The sequence below is a fragment of the Pseudophryne corroboree genome, chromosome 4 (assembly GCF_028390025.1).
Source record: "Pseudophryne corroboree isolate aPseCor3 chromosome 4, aPseCor3.hap2, whole genome shotgun sequence".
Taxonomy (NCBI): domain Eukaryota; kingdom Metazoa; phylum Chordata; class Amphibia; order Anura; family Myobatrachidae; genus Pseudophryne; species Pseudophryne corroboree.
The window spans coordinates 221,942,694-221,964,379 of NC_086447.1; positions in this window are offsets into that span (position 1 = coordinate 221,942,694).

A 21,686-nucleotide genomic window follows, 5' to 3' on the forward strand; every position below is an offset into this window, starting at 1 on the left:
TAATCAAAACAGGAAAATAGGGACTTACAGTTGATGACAATATAAGACACGTACAGGGTAAATAAACATAGCTACAGCAGCAGACAAGACTGACATAAGTATCAGGGTGGATACCAAACCACGGGATTTGGTACCATCGAAGATGGTATAAGTAAGAGAAGGATAAGCATGTGGGTTGAGGTCCCTGCTCATGGGAGCTTCCATTCTCTGCTGCATTTGACATTGTTGACTACTCTCTTCTAATACAAAGGCTGCATCCCTTCAGGACACTGTTATAACCTGGCTATCATCCTACAGTACTAATGAAATCACTCTTTCACTATTAGCTTTTTCTATCAGTTGGAGTACCCCAAGGCTCGGTCCTAGGTCCTCTGTTCTTCCTTATGTACAAGATGTGTCCTCATACAACTAGCCTCATGTGACTCAAGATGACTGGCGCGAGGGAGTCTTTTTATCCGAAAATGCGTCTTGGTATTCTTGTACATCTGTGTGCGACTGAGTCTGCATACAAAGCACTGCGGAACTTACAGTAGTGTGGAATAAATGTTTAAGATGCATTCTTGGGTAAAACAACTATAGCAATAATATATCTGGACACATCTGTATACCACCTTGCTTGGAACACAAATCAGCTTTTTCAGATTTCCGTATCATTTGTATATAGAATAGATGATAACCAAATTTATATTGTTATATGCATGCTTTAATGACCACTGTTGGAGAAGCATAATTTATACATTGCAGTAAGGGAAACAATGGGGGCATGCCACTTTCCAGCGCTTGATACATATGGTAAGATCACAGCCCCATAGAAAGCTGTGGGTACCACAGCAGATAGCTCCAATATTTACTGAAGACCCTAGTAATGTATATGGTAATCCATAAGTGTACATAAGTGTTCTCTAGCAGGATATTGGTAATGGGATCCGGTCTGAAGATCGACAGTGTCTAGGTCGACAATGTTTAGGTCGACCACTATAGGTCGACAGTCACTAGGTCGACATGGATGGAAGGTCGACAGGGTTTCTAGGTCGACATGTGCTAGGTCGACAGGTCTAAAGGTCGACATGAGTTTTTCACATTTTTTTTTTCTTTTTTTGAATTTTTTCATACTTAACGATCCACGTAGACTACGATTGGAACGGTAAAGTGTGCCGAGCGAAGCGGTAGCGGAGCGAAGGCACAATGCCCGAAGCATGGCGAGCGAAGCGAGCCATGTGAGGGGATGCGGTACACTAATTTGGGATCCCGGTCACTCTACGAAGAAAACTACACCAAAAAAAAAAAAACTCCTCATGTCGACCTTTAGACCTGTCGACCTAGCACATGTCGACCTAGAAACTAGAGATGAGCGGATTCGGTTTTACTCGGTTTTACTCGGTTCTCAAAACCGAATCTTATTGGCTATCCAAAACACGTGACATCCGTGAGCCAATAAGATGTCGTTTTGAGAACCGAGTAAAACCGAGTAAAACCGAATCCGCTCATCTCTACTAGAAACCCTGTCGACCTTCCATCCATGTCGACCTAGTGACTGTCGACCTATAGTGGTCGACCTAAACATTGTCGACCTAGACACTGTCGATTTGATGAACCACACCCATTGGTAATAACAGTCACACCATTAAAATGCAGGAAGTAGCATTTAGACCTTATCAGATTACAGGTTCCAGGAAAGTGCCGCCAACATGAGCAGTGTCAGCATAATTACCAACAACCTATTAACTGCATTCCCTCCATCATCCATTCCATCATACTAACAAGGGGTAGTTTTAATGAAATAAAATTACCATTTTAACCCTTGTAAGCTGTTATAATGTTACAGGACAGTAATCTGTTTTGGCCTTGATGGTTGGTTTACCATCTCCTCCCCAGTGCTACTAGTAATTCACCAATGTTATATGTGTTCATTTTTTGTGTTGTATGTAATTGTCTGATTCTCCTTCTGATCACCCGATATTGTAATATATTTCAGTGTTTTAACAGTATGTATACCTGGTACCTATTTAATCTACAATTTCCAGTTCTGGAATTTAGAGTTGTGGCCAAAACTAGCTATACCCCAGAAAATACTAATTTCTCTGTATCTCACTGTCCCTAACTTATTTACAATCATACAGTAGCTACCTGAAGTCTGACTCACTGCCCAATTCCTCAGCTGCTGTAAGTACTAGGGAATGTATCTCATTCTTATGCCAATGGTTGAGAGAAAATGTGATATTCAAGCTTGTCATGAAGACCACATTACACTGATATTCTCCTCTGCTAGAAATTACATGCACAAACTAAACCTAACAACAGCCCCAATTTCCTTTAGAATCATCCTGATATACAGTACTGTGCCAGAGTTTGAAATGAACATGTATTGGGTGCAATAGGCATGGTTTAGTTTCACCCTCTCCCACAAATATGGACTGTATGACTTCCTCAGGGGTCATACTGTCCATAATTGTGGGACAGGATAAAGCACTTTGGGTCACTGTGCTTCTCAGGGGTCATACAGGCAATAAGTGTGGGACAGGATGAAATGCATTGGGTCACTGCACTTCTCAGGGATCACACTGTCCATAATTGTGGGACAGGATGAAACACATTGGGTCACTGTGCTTCTCAGGGGACATACAGGCAATAAGTGTGGGACAGGATGAAACGCATTGGGTCACTGCACTTCTCAGGGATCACACTGTCCATAATTGTGGGACAGGGTGAACATAGGCATGCGCAGCACATTTTATTAGGGGGTGCACGATTGGAGGGGCGTGTCTAGCACCAACTATTGGGCGTGACTATCACCACCTATTGGGTGTGTCTAGCACTGCCTATTGGGCGTGTCTAGCACCGCATATTGCCACTCAATGCAAACTATATAATATTGGGAATTTGATTAAACAGAGTGTACACTGAGGGCTGGCTCCTTAGATAATTATTAAACCCAAAAGCTGTAAGCCTGCATTTTTTTCAAAACTTCTCAATAAGAAACTTTTGTTTTCGGGATGCTGTGAAAAAAGTTCTGATACTCTAGGGTGCCAAGATTCAAAAAAGTTTGGCAACTACTGGTATAGTGCATCCATAAATGGTTCTTGATAAAGAAAAAGGGGACTAAGGGGCCCATTTGTCAAACAATATTTACAGCTATTTTCCCAAAAAACACACGTTTTCGGAGGTTAGTCACAAATGTTAAGTATACCTCAAATGTATGAAGGAGGCACCGCAGCAGATTTTCCTCCATTGGCAGTTTCTGTGGTGGATGCGCTGCTGCCCATTTTACCAATATCTGGAATGCAAAGCATTCCCATTATTGGCTGCCGCTATATGAAAATGGTGGTAGTCCAGTGTAGCCTAAGGGCTACTCACTGCAATCTCAGCCATCTGAGGGTTCCTCCTCTGGACCCTCCCCAGAAGTGGTGGCTGTGCAAGTGCGGAAACACTGACCACACATGCTCAGACTACACCCCCCCCCACCACCACAAGCTCACTGAGCACATCACAGGGATGGCCTCCTTTACAGAATCCCTGTCCCTGTCTGAGCTTATTAATAAATTCAAGTACCATATACAGGTGGTAGGGGTAAATATGTGTACCTGGATAATGCGTATGAAAAAAAATATGTCATTGCCTCCTATACAACTAATACAAAATGGTGGAACGTGGAGGCAAAAGTGTACATACTGTATGTTTAGAGAGAGATATACACATGAATATATACAATATACATGATGTGCACACACACACACACACACACACACACATATATATATATATATAATACATATGTTTCATGTATGTTAAATTTGTATATTTTATTACTATGGATTATTAACTAATCACTCAAAATATATATTATTATTACTATTAATAATAATAAATTATAATTACTTATATTACACAGTATATTATATACCGTGTCATGTAATATACTGTGTAATATAATATACTGTGTAATTTATGTAATAATAATACATTATTATTATTATTATTATTATTATTATTATTATTAATATACTGTACTGTATATCCCCCTGGCTGCCCCCTCTCTTTCCCCTGCATGAGCAAACTCAGCTGCAGTAGTATACTTAAAGTTAATATAACTTACTGTCACTCAATCTGTCATCATTGATTTGGGTTTGAATTTGTCCCCCAGTCCTCCTCCTTTCCTCTAAGTGGAACACTGCAGACTGTGGCGTCAGTGTGGAATGGAATACAATGAGTGGAGAAAGAGGCGGGTGGGAGCGCGATGTGACATCATGTCACATTGCGCAGTTAGGCAGAGGCGGGAAGAGGATTTTGTCAGTGACGCTGCACCCATGCAAATAAACAATGAACCCATCTCAGGTGTCCAGACAGCTGGCGGCCAGACCGGGCGGAGGGCGCAGCGGGTGGTGACTGCAGCAGCAGCAGGCGTGTGTGCGGGGGGTGCCAGACATTAGGGGGTGCCTGTGCGCACCAGGCACCACCCTGCGCTCATCTATGAGGGTGAAACACATTGGGTCACTGCACTTCTCAGGGGTCATGCAGTCCATAATTGTGGGACAGGACGAAATGCATTGGGTCACTGTGCTTCAGGAGTTGTGGTAACAGATGTAGATGTCCGGCACCCAGCATCTTGTCAGGTAAGCTTTTTTATATATTGTACATTTTGAATATGACAAAGATTTCATATATTTGTATTATTCTGTAATAGAAGGTGTGCTATGATGTTTTCTTCTCATTTCTACTTTTGAGTTTTTGAGTAATTGAAGAATACATCTGAAGGATTTTGGGAGGATATTCTGTACCTGAGTATTTTGATTCAGATAAGCCTATACATAATTATTTTTTGGTACAAGGCCAATTTGTGTCACTCGAATATAATATTTCACATTGGTGTTTTGTGTCTTAAAAATATAGCTCAAGGAGGCACTTGCTGTCATTTGTTTTTGAGATGTTTTCATCTGCAGTCATGTATACCAATCGGGCAGCCCCTTCCCCTCTTATACAGTGGAGGATTGATGTACTTTATTCAAGATTGCAATAGTGTTGTTATTTACTAGTGCCAGGATTTTGAATTCTATTTTGAAATATATGGGTGTAATAAGCACTACAGAACCAGCACAGCCGCAGGCAGTTGGATGAATAGGCTAGCCCCGGGTTCTCTCTGGTATCCTACTCCTTACAATCATGCAGGAAGCCAGCCAGAAGTTCCAGGAGTCCCTCCCACAATGAAAGAACAGCCTGCATTTACTCCTCTTTACCTTATATCTGCGGTGTCCAATTTCATCCTAGGACACCGAAGCACAGTGTAGGTATCCACACTATAAACTGTTACCTGCCTGGCTCTTATCTATTATTAGTTCCATTCACACACAACAGTAATTGCCTGCTCAGGGGTCCAGTCACCCCTGCCTCCCCAGTCACCTACTATATCAATGCCACCCCTGCCTCCCTAGTCACCCACTATATCCCAGTGCCTTAATCCCAATCACCTACTAACTCCCTGTCACCCCTGCCTCCTCAGTTAGCTACTACATCCCTTTCACCCCAGCCTCCCCAGTCACCTACTATATCCCTGTCACTCCTGCCTCCCCAGTTGTCTACTATCTCCCCGTCACCCTTGTCTTCCCAGTCACCTACATGTCCCTGTCATTCCTGCCTCCCCAGTCACCTATTATCTCCCTGTCACCCCTGCTTCCCCAGTCACCTACTATATCCCTGTCACCCCTGCCTCCCCAGTCACCTACTATCTACCTGTCACCCAATATCTTCCTGTGCCTGCCTCCCCAGTCACCCACTATCTCCCTGTCACCCCTGCCTCCCCAGTCACCTAATATCTCCCTGTTACCCATTATCAAGAGGCACCACCCACATAGCCTAAACTGTGTTTTAAAATATGGTTTATGCACCAATTGATGCCCCACCCCTATGGTAGCTCTACCCACATCACTGTTCACCTCTGCCTTACCCCAAGTTCCTGAACCTATTTTCCTAGAAAAATAGCATTTTGTGTATGTGTATATATCTATATATATATATATATATAGATAGATAGATAGATAGATAGATAGATAGATAGATAGATAGATAACCGCAAAGTTAATTGGGGTCACCCACAAGAGTGACCCCAATTAACCTCGCGGTTAGCCGCAGACTGCAAAGTTCCCATCATAGGCTAGAATGGAGGACCGATATCCTCCATTCTAGCCGCTGCGCTCCGCCTGATTCACAGGCTAGTAGCGCACAGACAAGCAGGAGAGCGCCCTGACATTGGCTGCTGAGATTTTCAGTGACAGGAGTCACGGGGGGTCCTGGCATTCAGGGAAAGGGGTTCCATGTGTAAACATGGAACCCCTTTAGTAGCGTGGATCGGACTTCCGTTTTTTTATTTTAAACAAGGCCGTGGATTACTTCAGGAAAGAAGAGGACCGATCATCACTGAATAATAGGTGAGTATATTGGAATTTTGGATTTACAGGTACACGATTGGATTCTACATGGAGAAGGGGACGTGATTGGGCGGCGTGGGATGTAGGTAAGTATGTATGAGTGTGAAAGTGTGTTTTAATAAAATTGTACTGTCACGGTGTGTGTGTCTTGTTTTTATTTGGGTATTTCTTTTGTTGTAGAACTACAGGTACCAGCGGGACCGTTATTTTCCCGCATGCTGGTACTTGTGGTTCTCCAAGTACCAGCAAGCAGGGGGTGCTTGCTGGGACTTGTAGGTCTAAAACAAGAAAATATTCTTTTTTTTTACACACAAATAGGCAATCAGCCCCTCTTCAGCCCCCCAGGGATGGGGGGGACAGCCTCCGGCTTCACCCCTGGACCTTGGGTGCCTGGAGGGGGGACCCTTTGATTTAAGGGCTCCCCACTCCCCCATGGTACCCCGGCCAGGGTGACTAGTTGAGGGGGTAATGCCATGGCCACAGGGACCTACATAAATGTGTCCCCCGGCTGTGGCATTATCTTCTTGGCTAGTGGAGCCCTGTGCTGGTTTTAAAAATATGGGGGACCCCTAAATCTTTTGTCCCCCATATTTTTGGAACCAGGGCCGGGCCAAGAGCCCGGTTCTGGTTCTCTAAATAAAGAGGGACCCCAGTCAATTTTTCCCCACGCAAATATTTTTTTAAAATTTTTAACTATTTCTGACCCTTTTCCACAGAGAAGCATGCACGGATCTCACTGATCTGTGCATGACTATCTGAGCACACAAGCAAAAAGCAAGTCTATTTGAAAGCTCCTTTTTTTATGAATTATATGCTTTCCCGGCAGTGTTTGGCTGTTGTCGGCAGTGATTGACAATACCAATTCTTAGTAAATTACTGAGTTGTATAAAGTACAACAGAGATTCTCTAACGCCGACGATCTACAGTACTGTGTTGCTTGAACAGTTAGTTGCGTCAGAATACACTAATTTATATTTACTGGTATGTCTACAGGTGCGATAGCAGAATGAGTCGCTCCTGCAGATTTACCCTCATTTATGTGAAACCTGTGTGCACCCTTCCATTGAATGTTTTACAATGGATTACACAGGAAAAAAAATTATAATAAAGTGAATGTCAGGAAAAAAAATAGATTGGCACTTTGGGAATCGAACCCAGGACCCTCAGCGTGGGAGGTGGGAGCCTTCACCGCTAGTCCACATTGCTGCATGGAAGATACACAAGTTCATGTGTAAAACTAATGCAAGCAGCGATTCCTTCCCATTGGTGTTGGTTTATGCTGTTAGGGGCTTCAGACGCTCATTTAGTGCACTGTACATACTGTAAAGTCATTGAGCTACATTATTCCTTTCACACATTAGTTGCGTCTGTATACACAAGAGTTCACACATTCGTTGCGTCTGCATACACAAGTGTTTTAACATGTTCGTTTGCGTCTGAATTAACTATATATTTTTTTTTTACTCTCTCCGTCTGACCATTGGTCACCATCTGTGTGTACACTATGCAGTACAGGACTGTATATTAACATTACAGTTGTCACTGACCATTTGCCAGAGCTTGTACTGTAGATCAATCCACCGCTATTCAAACTAAAGTACTGGATTAGTGGAGCATTAGCCACCCAGTGGTGGAGATGTGTATTGTATGCTCGTGCCTCAAAGTGCCTGTCCGTGATTAAACTCAGCAACCTAAATTATCGCCTAGGCATGATTAAACCTCCGTCTAGGCGCAGAAACAGTCAAGATAATGGAGGACCCATCTGTAGATAGATAGATAGATAGATAGATAGATAGATAGATAGATAGATAGGTAGATCGATCGATCACATATATCACTTGTTGCTGTCATGGGTAAAAGGGGCGAATTATCCGAGTTGCAAATAAGGGTGATTATCGGCTTTCAGGCCAAAGGCAGCAGCATTTCTGAATCAGCGCAGTTTGTGAACTGTCTGCCTGCTGCTGTGGTGAAGGTTACAACATGGACACTGTGGAGCACCACATTCCATTGATGTGAGAGGTAAACGTCAGCTACTAAGGTGTGTGAGGGCTGACCGACATGCTACAGTGGGACAGCTCACCATCAAAATGAACCTGGGGGCTACCAGACATGTATAAAATGACAGTTCAGCTCATATAGCTGCACATTTCGGTTACTCTGGCTATTAGCTGGTGGTCATAATAATGTGACTCTACCATGTATATACAGTATATTGTTGCATAGATAAACAGATAGATAGATAGATAGATAGATAGATAGATAGATAGATAGATAGAGACAGACAGATAGATAAATCTGCAAAAAATGGGCAGACAAATGTTTTATTGTCATGTGTGTGTTACATGTGTATGTATGAGTATATTAGAAGTATCTTCATTGTACAGTATATAGAAAACAATTGCATCTTGCCACCACGGTACTTACAGAGCTGTAAAGACTTGTGAATTTTCAAACAAAAGTATTTTTCTCTACAATTTAAATAACCATGGCCTAATATCATCTAAAATGAACTTTATATTTCCCCATGTTGCCCCCAGAAGTCCCGTCCTCATTAGCCTGTATTGCAACATTCCTCAGGGTGGGTGTGGTACAAAATGTCAATATTCAGAATGTCGACCTGGATGGGAGGTAATCATGTCATATGTCGACATCTATACAGTCAACATTGCTATAATGCCGGCATTGTCAAAATGACAGCATTGTGAATGTCTATAATCAGCATGTCAACCATGTGGTTTTCTTTTGACTAAGTAAGTATCCTTATATCCAAACTATTATGCAATAGATAACACCTACTGTACCCTTGTGTATCAATGTCTACTGTATTTCCCTATAGATTGTAAGCTTGCGAGCAGGGCCTTCCTACCTCTATGCCCATCTGTTATTACTCAGTTTTGTTTTATCATTGTTTTTTCCAATTGTAAAAAAATGAAATTTGCTGCACTGTATAAGAAACTGTTAATAAATAAAAATGTAGCTCCAGTATAAGTACAGTGTCTGTTACCATTTCCTTCTGATATTGACCATATATTCTTGAATAATTTATAAGAATGTAATTGTGCTTGTCAGTCACAGTAACAAAGGTCACAAATTGGATAAAGTCATAGTTTTGCATGAAGCATGAATAGATTGTGCTTTAATTATATTATAATTGTGGTCACTGTAATCGTTTTCTAATTATCCCTCTACCTGGTCAAATTAAAAAAGGCAACAGCAGAACATTTTCTTTTTAGGGTGTACTTTGTATATTAAATGATAAAACATTATCTCAGTTATAACAGTGTATCGTTATTTTCATTTGGCAGCAGAAATATTCTGCTTACTGTCTACTTAATAATAATGATATAAGCCATTAGAGAGAGCGTGTTTATAGGAGACATATAACAGGATATTAATCACTGTATTACTCCTTTTTCATTAGGATTAGCCAGACATGATTCAACAGTAATAATTTCTTTCATTTATCAAAATAGTTATATGCTTGGTTAATCTTCCCTCTATATTATAATTATTGGCAAAGGGTTATATAATCACTACACCTTCTATAGTTTCCTTTGCATAATAATTGTACAATACTGATCACACTGATTTATCTCAGTCAGTTTATTGAGTTGTTTATGCATTCGTCATTGATACAAGGTAAAAATTATGTGATTTTTTTTTAATGCCTCCGGTTCTGTTGGTCCCTAGTGCTTACATTGATTACAGTGACATTTCATGTTTATATCATCCTAGAATTATCCATTCATTATCATTGGTCAAGGGCTGCTTATTATTTGATTTGCCTATTGTATACCTTCCCTATCAGCTCCCTGTGACACAATGATTGATCCTGTACATTGTATAGTACAGTATGTGCCTGATAGCAGCACCGTAGACAGTATTGCTTGATATTTTAATAAAAACAATATATGAAGATTCATATAGAATTTATTAATTAATTGATGCTTTTTAGAAGCTTTAGTGTAAGCTGCAAACTGCCCTTTTTTTACAGTACATGCACACCAAAATGTATTATACATCCTTTCCTATGCCAATAGAGACTCATATTACATGGGAAGAGGGGTGAGACAGAACTGAAGGGGTGAATGAAAAAAACTACAAAAATGATGTCCCATACCACAGCGCCGAAACTAGGATATTTATCACACGGGGCAAAGCAGTAATTTGGTGCATGTGCCGTCTGCAGACACTAGAGGCCGCTGTGTAATATGACAGCTGTCCTGTACTATGTATTAGTTGGGTAGGATACTGTTGTTGTAATTGGTTCCATTTGAAGAATGTCTCCGGCTACAGTGGCTAGCACCATCTAAAACTGATGTTAGCTACCGGGATAGATTTCAAAGAGAAAAATCTATGGAGGCTGTTTGATCAAACACAGGGCCATCTCCGATATCTGCTTTGGTCTCCCCCTTTATCTTGCTCATTGTAAGGGCTTGTATTTTAAAGTGTTGCTTGGATTTGTAAGTGTATGTGAGTTGGTAACAGCAAAAGCAGGAGCTGGAAGCCGAGTGAAAAGGCGGTGCAGTGAGCTGGAACAACTGCAACTGCTAAGTGGAGTATCGGTGCCGCAGGAGAAGTCCCACTTAGAGGGGGTACTGGAGTACTACGGCTGCATAAAAGTGAAAGACCAAGAACCACACAAAGATAGATAAGTATAAGCCAGCTTAATTATTGTATAAGTGAGATTGTTTGTCTTCTACTTTTTCTTTTCGCTTATTTTTCTTTGAGAGTAACAGGGAGTTAGACCTTACAAACAATATGGGAGGGGCTGTGATTGGGGACCTCACTCAGTGCATGTCGTGCAAGATGTATGCACACCTGTAGCTACCAGCCCAGTGTGATTACATCTGCACGAGGAGTGTGCGAACGGTTGTCCAGGAAGCCCAGGTAACTGATCTAGAGAAAACCGTTACGTGACTGAGGGAGATTCACAACCTCGAGCGAAGTTTAGACAGAACGGTGGAGGAATTGTGGGAGGGGTCACTGGTAGAAGAGGATGATGATCAGGTAGCCATCTGGGTCACAGTAAGAAGGAAGAAAAAGAGGGGGAGGCTCGACATCTCCGAACTATCAAACCCGAACAAATTTGCCCGACTGGACGAGGAATCGGAGGATGATAGTGAAGAAATGACGGTGTCGGAGGAGACTGCTCCCTCTTGCATCCAGAGGAGCGGTCCCTCTGGTGCAGTTGGGAAACAAGATATTGAGGTACCTAGGCAGATGGTGGTGGTAGGGGATTCTATCATCAGGAAGGCAGATAGGGCAATCTGCTACCTTGATCGCCGTACAGTCTGTTGTCTCCCGGGTGCTCGGGTACCAATGACAAGTTAGCAGAAGGTGGGATGTCCTAAAAGAAAGACTATAGGGACTTAGGAAAGAAACTTAAGGCAAGAACATCTAAGGTAATATTCTCCGAAATATTACCCATGCCACGCGCTAGTCCAGGGAGGGAGAGGGAGATTACGGAGGTAAATGTGTGGCTTAGGGATTGGTGCAGAAAAGAGGGGTTTGTGTTCCTGGAACATTGGGCGGACTTCTCAGTCATGCGCCATCTCTTTTGTCGTGATGGATTGCACCTGACTGAGGAGGGGGCAGCGGTGCTGGGGGGAAGGATGGTTAGAAGGTTGGAGGAGATTTTAAACTACGAGCCTGGGGGGAGTGTTTAGCTAGAAGCTACGGGTCATGCAGTGAGAATAGTGGGGATGGCGGTAGTAAACGAAATGGGGGAGAAGTTCCGGGGAGGGTAAGAGCAGGCGGTAAGGTTACTAACATGGGTACTAAAAGAGATTTTACCAAAGCACTAACCAATGACGATTACAGGTCATCATTGCTACATAAGGTGAAAGATGTCCCTAACGCAAGGGAAAATACTTATCTTAGTTGTATGTATGTAAACGCTAAAAGCATTACTGGTAAAAAGGGCGAACTAGAAATACTTGCAGCAAGCAAACAGTATGATATTACAGGCATTACTGAAACTTGGTGGGACGAATCTCATGATTGGACAGTCAATCTAGAGGGCTATACACTGTTTAGGAGTAACAGACTAAATAAAAAGGGTGGAGAGGTGTGTCTTTACGTAAAGCCGTTTTTAAAACCTGATATAAGGGAAGATATTCAGGAGGGGACTGTAGACACTGTCGAGACATTATGGGTAGAAATTGCATGCGGGGAAAAAGGAATAAAAAAGTTAGTATTGGGTGTATGCTATAGGCCGCCTGGTATCAACGTATCTGATAAGGAATTGTTACTAAAGCAAATTGAAAGAGCAGCAGGAGTAGGAGACATAGTAGTGATGGGAGATTTTAACTATCCAGAGATAAACTGGAAAAACGATTCATGTGATACTGCTAGGGGCAATATATTTTTAAACACACTTAATGATAACTACTTAGTTCAACTAATTGAGGAACCAACTAGGTACAATGCAATCTTAGACCTGGTATTAACAAACAATGGGGATTTGGTATCAGGTATTATAGTAGGGGAACCCATAGGAAACAGCAACCACAATATGGTCACATTCAATATCAGTTTTCATAAACAGCCCTATACTGGCTCAACTAGGACTCTAAACTTTAGCAAAGCAAATTTTGAAAAGATGAGGGTATTTTTCAGGGATATTGAATGGGAAGGTTTGTTTTTAGGAAAAAATACTACGGAGAAATGGGAGGTACTAAAATTCCTGCTAGCTAAAAATACACTCAAATTTATTCCTACGAGCAGCAAAAAAAGGAATACAAATCATAAACCGATGTGGCTTAACAAAAAGATAAAGGAACTTTTGGGCAAGAAAAGGCGAGCATTTAAAAAATACAAATCTGACGGGGAAGCAGAGTCATTTCAGCACTATAAGGAATGTAACAAAATGTGCAAAAAGGAAATAAGAGCGGCTAAAGTAGAAACTGAAAAACTAGTAGGAAAGAAAAGCAAAGCGAATCCCAAAAAATTCTTTAAATACATTACTAGCAAGAGATTAAAGAAGGAGAGTATAGACCCTTTAAAGGACAAGTTGGGAGTCTTAAGCAAAAATGATAATGACATAGCGGACACACTAAATGAGTTTTTTTCAACAGTATTTACTAGAGAAGACCCAATTCAGGGACTAACACATAATATCAATCATGAGAATGTCCCACTGTTAGGTACTTATTTAAGCGAGGAAGTAGTCTGTGATCGATTAAAACATTTAAAGATTAATAAGTCACCAGGTCCCGATGGTATTCACCCAAGGGTTCTAATGGAGCTTTACTCTGCACTTGCAAAACCGCTATTTTTGATCTTTAAGGATTCAGTAATATCAGGTATGGTTCCCAAAGACTGGTGTATAGCGGAAGCAGTGCCTATATTCAAAAAGGGAAGTAAAGCTGAACCAGGTAATTATAGACCAGTTAGTCTTACATCTATAGTGGGAAAAGTATTGGAAGGTATTCTAAGAGATAGTATTCAGAAGTTCCTTGAAGTCAATAAGGTCATTAAAAGGAATCAACATGGGTTTATGAAGGACAGATCCTGTTAAACCAACTTACTTGGCTTTTATGAAACAGTAAGCGCAAACCTAGATCAGGGTAAAGAGGTGGATGTAATCTTTTTAGATTTTGCCAAAGCATTCGACACTGTACCACTTATCTACAAGCTACAAGAATCAGGGCTAGGAAGCACAATATGCACTTGGGTCAAAAACTGGTTAGATAATAGGGAGCAGCGCGTTGTGGTTAATGGATCTTTTTCAACTTGGACTGAAGTGCTAAGTGGTGTGCCGCAAGGCTCAGTATTAGGACCGCTATTGTTCAATATTTTTATTAACGACCTAACAGAAGGTCTAGAGAGCATGGAGTCAATTTTTGCAGAGGATACCAAATTGTGTAAAGTTATAAATGCGGAGGGGGATGCTGAGTCGCTGCAAAATGACTTAGTTAAATTAGAAGCTTGGGCAGCGAAATCGAGAATGCGCCTCAATACAGATAAGTGTAAGGTAATGCACTGTGGTAACAAGAACAAAAATAACACCTACCTACTAAATGGGGTAAAATTAGGGGATTCTGTAATGGAAAAGGACTTAGCTGTCCTCATAGATAGCAAACTAAGCAGTAGTACCCAAAGTAGGACTGCAGCAAAGAAGGCTAATAAGATATTAGCATGCATAAAACGGGGAATTGATGCTAGGGATGAGAGTATTATACTCCCGTTATATAAATCACTTGTGAGGCCACACCTTGAATACTGTGTACAATTCTGGGCACCTTACTACAAAAAGGATATCCTGGAGCTAGAAAAGGTTCAAAGGCGGGCGACCAAACTTATTAAGGGTATGGAGACGCTGGAATACGAGGAAAGGCTTGCAAGACTAGGCATGTTTACACTGGAAAAGAGGAGATTAAGAGGGGACATGATCAACATTTACAAATATATAAGGGGACAATATACAGATCTTGCGCAGGACCTGTTTTTGGTTATATCAACACAGAGAACTCGTGAATACTCGCTCAGGTTAGAGGAGAGGAGATTCCGCACAATACGGCATAAAGGCTTTTTTACGGTAAGGATGATACGTGTTTGGAATTCCCTGCCTGAGGGAGTTGTAATGGCTGACTCAGTCAACACCTTTAAGAATGGGTTAGATAAATTCCTAATGGATAAGGATATCCAGGGATACGGGGCATAGTTACTAGAGATGAGCGGGTTCGGTTCTTCTGAATCCGAACCCGCCCGAACTTCAGGTTTTTTTACACGGGTCCGAGCAGGCTCGGATCTTCCCGCCTTGCTCGGCTAACCCGAGTGCGCCCGAACGTCATCATCACGCTGTCGGATTCTCGCGAGGCTCGGATTCTATCGCGAGACTCGGATTCTATATAAGGAGCCGCGCGTCGCCGCCATTTTCACACGTGCATTGAGAGTCATAGGGAGAGGACGTGGCTGGCGTCCTCTCCGTTTAGAGAAGAGAGAGACACAGTATTTTGGGGAGCATTATTAGGAGGAGTACTACTATACTGTATACTACTATACTACTTGCTGAAGTGATATTTATAGATTAGATAGTGTGACTGTAAGTGTATTATCTGACTTGTGGGGGAGACACTAACAGTGGGGAGCAGTTAGAGTCTGAGAGCAGGACTCAGGAGTACATATAACGTACAGTGCACACTTTTGCTGCCAGAGTCAGTGCCACACTGCCATTGTTGTGACCACACTGACCACCAGTATAATAATATATTTTGTGATTGTCTGCTTAGGCCTCGGAGTACTAGTTGCAAGTTGAAACTTGACCTGAAGTGACCACCAGTTTAATAATCAATCACCACCAGTTTAATATATATATATATATATATAATTGTATATAATATATATATATATATATATATATATATAATATTGTATACCACCTACCCGTGGTTTTTTTTTTTTCATTCTTCTTTATACATACTACTATAGTAGCTTACTGTAGCAGTCTGCGGTGCTGTGCTGACCTGACAGTGTCCAGCAGGTCCGTCATCAGTCATTACATAATAAATATATATAGTACCTGTCCGGCTGCAGTACTAGTGATATTATATTGATTTCATCTCATTATCAATAATTTATCATCCAGTCTAGACTCTATATTAGCAGCAGACACAGTACGTTAGTCCACGGCTGTAGCTACCTCTGTGTCGGCACTCGGCAGTCCATCCATAATTGTATACCACCTACCCGTGGTTTTTTTTTTTCTTTCTTCTTTGTACATACTACTATAGTATAGTAGCTTACTGTAGCAGTCTGCGGTGCTGCTGAGCTGACAGTGTCCAGCAGGTCCGTCATCAGTCATCATTACCTAATAAATATATTATCTACCTGTCCGGCTGCAGTACTAGTGATATTATATATACATACATATATATATTGATTTCATCTCATTATCAATCATCCAGTCTATATTAGCAGCAGACACAGTACGTTAGTCCACGGCTGTAGCTACCTCTGTGTCGGCACTCGGCAGTCCATCCATAATTGTATACCACCTACCCGTGGTTTTTTTTTTTCTTTCTTCTTTGTACATACTACTATAGTATAGTAGCTTACTGTAGCAGTCTGCGGTGCTGCTGAGCTGACAGTGTCCAGCAGGTCCGTCATCAGTCATCATTACCTAATAAATATATTATCTACCTGTCCGGCTGCAGTACTAGTGATATTATATATACATACATATATATATTGATTTCATCTCATTATCAATCATCCAGTCTATATTAGCAGCAGACACAGTACGTTAGTCCACGGCTGTAGCTACCTCTGTGTCGGCACTCGGCAGTCCATCCATAATTGTATACCACCTACCCGTGGTTTTTTTTTTTTCTTTCTTCTTTGTACATACTACTATAGTATAGTAGCTTACTGTAGCAGTCTGCGGTGCTGCTGAGCTGACAGTGTCCAGCAGGTCCATCATCAGTCATCATTACCTAATAAATATATTATCTACCTGTCCGGCTGCAGTACTAGTGATATTATATATACATACATATATATATATTGATTTCATCTCATTATCATCCAGTCTATATTAGCAGCAGACACAGTACGGTAGTCCACGGCTGTAGCTACCTCTGTGTCGGCACTCGGCAGTCCATCCATAATTGTATACCACCTACCCGTGTTTTTTTTTTTTCTTTCTTCTTTGTACATACTACTATAGTATAGTAGCTTACTGTAGCAGTCTGCGGTGCTGCTGAGCTGACAGTGTCCAGCAGGTCCGTCATCAGTCATCATTACCTAATAAATATATTATCTACCTGTCCGGCTGCAGTACTAGTGATATTATATATACATACATATATATATTGATTTCATCTCATTATCAATCATCCAGTCTATATTAGCAGCAGACACAGTACGTTAGTCCACGGCTGTAGCTACCTCTGTGTCGGCACTCGGCAGTCCATCCATAATTGTATACCACCTACCCGTGGTTTTTTTTTTTCTTTCTTCTTTGTACATACTACTATAGTATAGTAGCTTACTGTAGCAGTCTGCGGTGCTGCTGAGCTGACAGTGTCCAGCAGGTCCGTCATCAGTCATCATTACCTAATAAATATATTATCTACCTGTCCGGCTGCAGTACTAGTGATATTATATATACATACATATATATATTGATTTCATCTCATTATCAATCATCCAGTCTATATTAGCAGCAGACACAGTACGTTAGTCCACGGCTGTAGCTACCTCTGTGTCGGCACTCGGCAGTCCATCCATAATTGTATACCACCTACCCGTGGTTTTTTTTTTTTCTTTCTTCTTTGTACATACTACTATAGTATAGTAGCTTACTGTAGCAGTCTGCGGTGCTGCTGAGCTGACAGTGTCCAGCAGGTCCGTCATCAGTCATCATTACCTAATAAATATATTATCTACCTGTCCGGCTGCAGTACTAGTGATATTATATATACATACATATATATATATTGAATTCATCTCATTATCATCCAGTCTATATTAGCAGCAGACACAGTACGGTAGTCCACGGCTGTAGCTACCTCTGTGTCGGCACTCGGCAGTCCATCCATAATTGTATACCACCTACCCGTGTTTTTTTTTTTTCTTTCTTCTTTGTACATACTACTATAGTATAGTAGCTTACTGTAGCAGTCTGCGGTGCTGCTGAGCTGACAGTGTCCAGCAGGTCCGTCATCAGTCATCATTACCTAATAAATATATTATCTACCTGTCCGGCTGCAGTACTAGTGATATTATATATACATACATATATATATTGATTTCATCTCATTATCAATCATCCAGTCTATATTAGCAGCAGACACAGTACGTTAGTCCATGGCTGTAGCTACCTCTGTGTCGGCACTCGGCAGTCCATCCATAATTGTATACCACCTACCCGTGTTTTTTTTTTTCTTTCTTCTTTGTACATACTACTATAGTATAGTAGCTTACTGTAGCAGTCTGCGGTGCTGCTGAGCTGACAGTGTCCAGCAGGTCCGTCATCAGTCATCATTACCTAATAAATATATTATCTACCTGTCCGGCTGCAGTACTAGTGATATTATATATACATACATATATATATATATATTGATTTCATCTCATTATCATCCAGTCTATATTAGCAGCAGACACAGTACGGTAGTCCACGGCTGTAGCTACCTCTGTGTCGGCACTCGGCAGTCCATCCATAATTGTATACCACCTACCCGTGGTTTTTTTTTTTTCTTCTTTGTACATACTACTATAGTATAGTAGCTTACTGTAGCAGTCTGCGGTGCTGCTGAGCTGACAGTGTCCAGCAGGTCCGTCATCAGTCATCATTACCTAATAAATATATTATCTACCTGTCCGGCTGCAGTACTAGTGATATTATATATACATACATATATATATATATTGATTTCATCTCATTATCATCCAGTCTACATTAGCAGCAGACACAGTACGGTAGTCCACGGCTGTAGCTACCTCTGTGTCGGCACTCGGCAGTCCATCCATAAGTATACTAGTATCCATCCATCTCCATTGTTTACCTGAGGTGCCTTTTAGTTGTGCCTATTAAAATATGGAGAACAAAAATGTTGAGGTTCCAAAATTAGGGAAAGATCAAGATCCACTTCCACCTCGTGCTGAAGCTGCTGCCACTAGTCATGGCCGAGACGATGAAATGCCAGCAACGTCGTCTGCCAAGGCCGATGCCCAATGTCATAGTACAGAGCATGTCAAATCCAAAACACCAAATATCAGTAAAAAAAGGACTCCAAAACCTAAAATAAAATTGTCGGAGGAGAAGCGTAAACTTGCCAATATGCCATTTACCACACGGAGTGGCAAGGAACGGCTGAGGCCCTGGCCTATGTTCATGGCTAGTGGTTCAGCTTCACATGAGGATGGAAGCACTCAGCCTCTCGCTAGAAAACTGAAAAGACTCAAGCTGGCAAAAGCACCGCAAAGAACTGTGCGTTCTTCGAAATCCCAAATCCACAAGGAGAGTCCAATTGTGTCGGTTGCGATGCCTGACCTTCCCAACACTGGACATGAAGAGCATGCGCCTTCCACTATTTGCACGCCCCCTGCAAGTGCTGGAAGGTGCACCCGCAGTCCAGTTCCTGATAGTCAGATTGAAGATGACAGTGTTGAAGTACACCAGGATGAGGAGGATATGGGTGTTGCTGGCGCTGGGGAGGAAATTGACTAGGAGGATTCTGATGGTGAGGTGGTTTGTTTAAGTCAGGCACCCGGGGAGACACCTGTTGTCCGTGGGAGGAATATGGCCGTTGACATGCCTGGTGAAAATACCAAAAAAATCAGCTCTTCAGTGTGGAGGTATTTCAACAGAAAAGTGGACAACAGGTGTCAAGCCGTGTGTTGCCTTTGTCAAGCTGTAATAAGTAGGGGTAAGGACGTTAACCACCTCGGAATATCCTCCCTTATACGTCACCTGCAGCGCATTCATAATAAGTCAGTGACAAGTTCAAAAACTTTGGGTGACAGCGGAAGCAGTCCACTGACCAGTAAATCCCTTCCTCTTGTAACCAAGCTCACGCAAACCACCCCACCAACTCCCTCAGTGTCAATTTCCTCCTTCCCCAGCAATGCCAATAGTCCTGCAGGCCATGTCACTGGCAATTCTGACGATTCCTCTCCTGCCGGGGATTCCTCCGATGCATCCTTGCGTGTAACGCCTACTGCTGCTGGCGCTGCTGTTGTTGCTGCTGGGAGTCGATGGTCATCCCAGAGGGGAAGTCGGAAGACCACTTGTACTACTTCCAGTAAGCAATTGACTGTCCAACAGTCCTTTGCGAGGAAGATGAAATATCACAGCAGTCATCCTGCTGCAAAGCGGATAACTGAGGCCTTGACAACTATGTTGGTGTTAGACGTGCGTCCGGTATCCGCCGTTAGTTCACAGGGAACTACACAATTTCTTGAGGTAGTGTGCCCCCGTTACCAAATACCATCTAGGTTCCACTTCTCTAGGCAGGCGATACCGAAAATGTACACAGACCTCAGAAAAAGACTCACCAGTGTCCTAAAAAATGCAGCTGTACCCAATGTCCACTTAACCACGGACATGTGGACAAGTGGAGCAGGGCAGGGTCAGGACTATATGACTGTGACAGCCCACTGGGTAGATGTATGGACTCCCGCCGCAAGAACAGCAGCGGCGGCACCAGTAGCAGCATCTCGCAAACGCCAACTCTTTCCTAGGCAGGCTACGCTTTGTATCACCGCTTTCCAGAATACGCACACAGCTGAAAACCTCTTACGGCAACTGAGGAAGATCATCGCGGAATGGCTTACCCCAATTGGACTCTCCTGTGGATTTGTGGCATCGGACAACGCCAGCAATATTGTGTGTGCATTAAATATGGGCAAATTCCAGCACGTCCCATGTTTTGCACATACCTTGAATTTGGTGGTGCAGAATTTTTTAAAAAACGACAGGGGCGTGCAAGAGATGCTGTCGGTGGCCAGAAGAATTGCGGGACACTTTCGGCGTACAGGCACCACGTACAGAAGACTGGAGCACCACCAAAAACTACTGAACCTGCCCTGCCATCATCTGAAGCAAGAAGTGGTAACGAGGTGGAATTCAACCCTCTATATGCTTCAGAGGTTGGAGGAGCAGCAAAAGGCCATTTAAGCCTATACAATTGAGCACGATATAGGAGGTGGAATGCACCTGTCTCAAGCGCAGTGGAGAATGATTTCAACGTTGTGCAAGGTTCTGATGCCCTTTGAACTTGCCACACGTGAAGTCAGTTCAGACACTGCCAGCCTGAGTCAGGTCATTCCCCTCATCAAGCTTTTGCAGAAGAAGCTGGAGACATTGAAGGAGGAGCTAACACGGAGCGATTCCGCTAGGCATGTGGGACTTGTGGATGGAGCCCTTAATTCGCTTAACAAGGATTCACGGGTGGTCAATCTGTTGAAATCAGAGCACTACATTTTGGCCACCGTGCTCGATCCTAGATTTAAAGCCTACCTTGGATCTCTCTTTCCGGCAGACACAAGTCTGCTGGGGTTGAAAGACCTGCTGGTGAGAAAATTGTCAAGTCAAGCGGAACGCGACCTGTCAACATCTCCTCCTTCACATTCTCCCGCAACTGGGGGTGCGAGGAAAAGGCTCAGAATTCCGAGCCCACCCGCTGGCGGTGATGCAGGGCAGTCTGGAGCGACTGCTGATGCTGACATCTGGTCCGGACTGAAGGACCTGACAACGATTACGGACATGTCGTCTACTGTCACTGCATATGATTCTCTCACCATAGAAAGAATGGT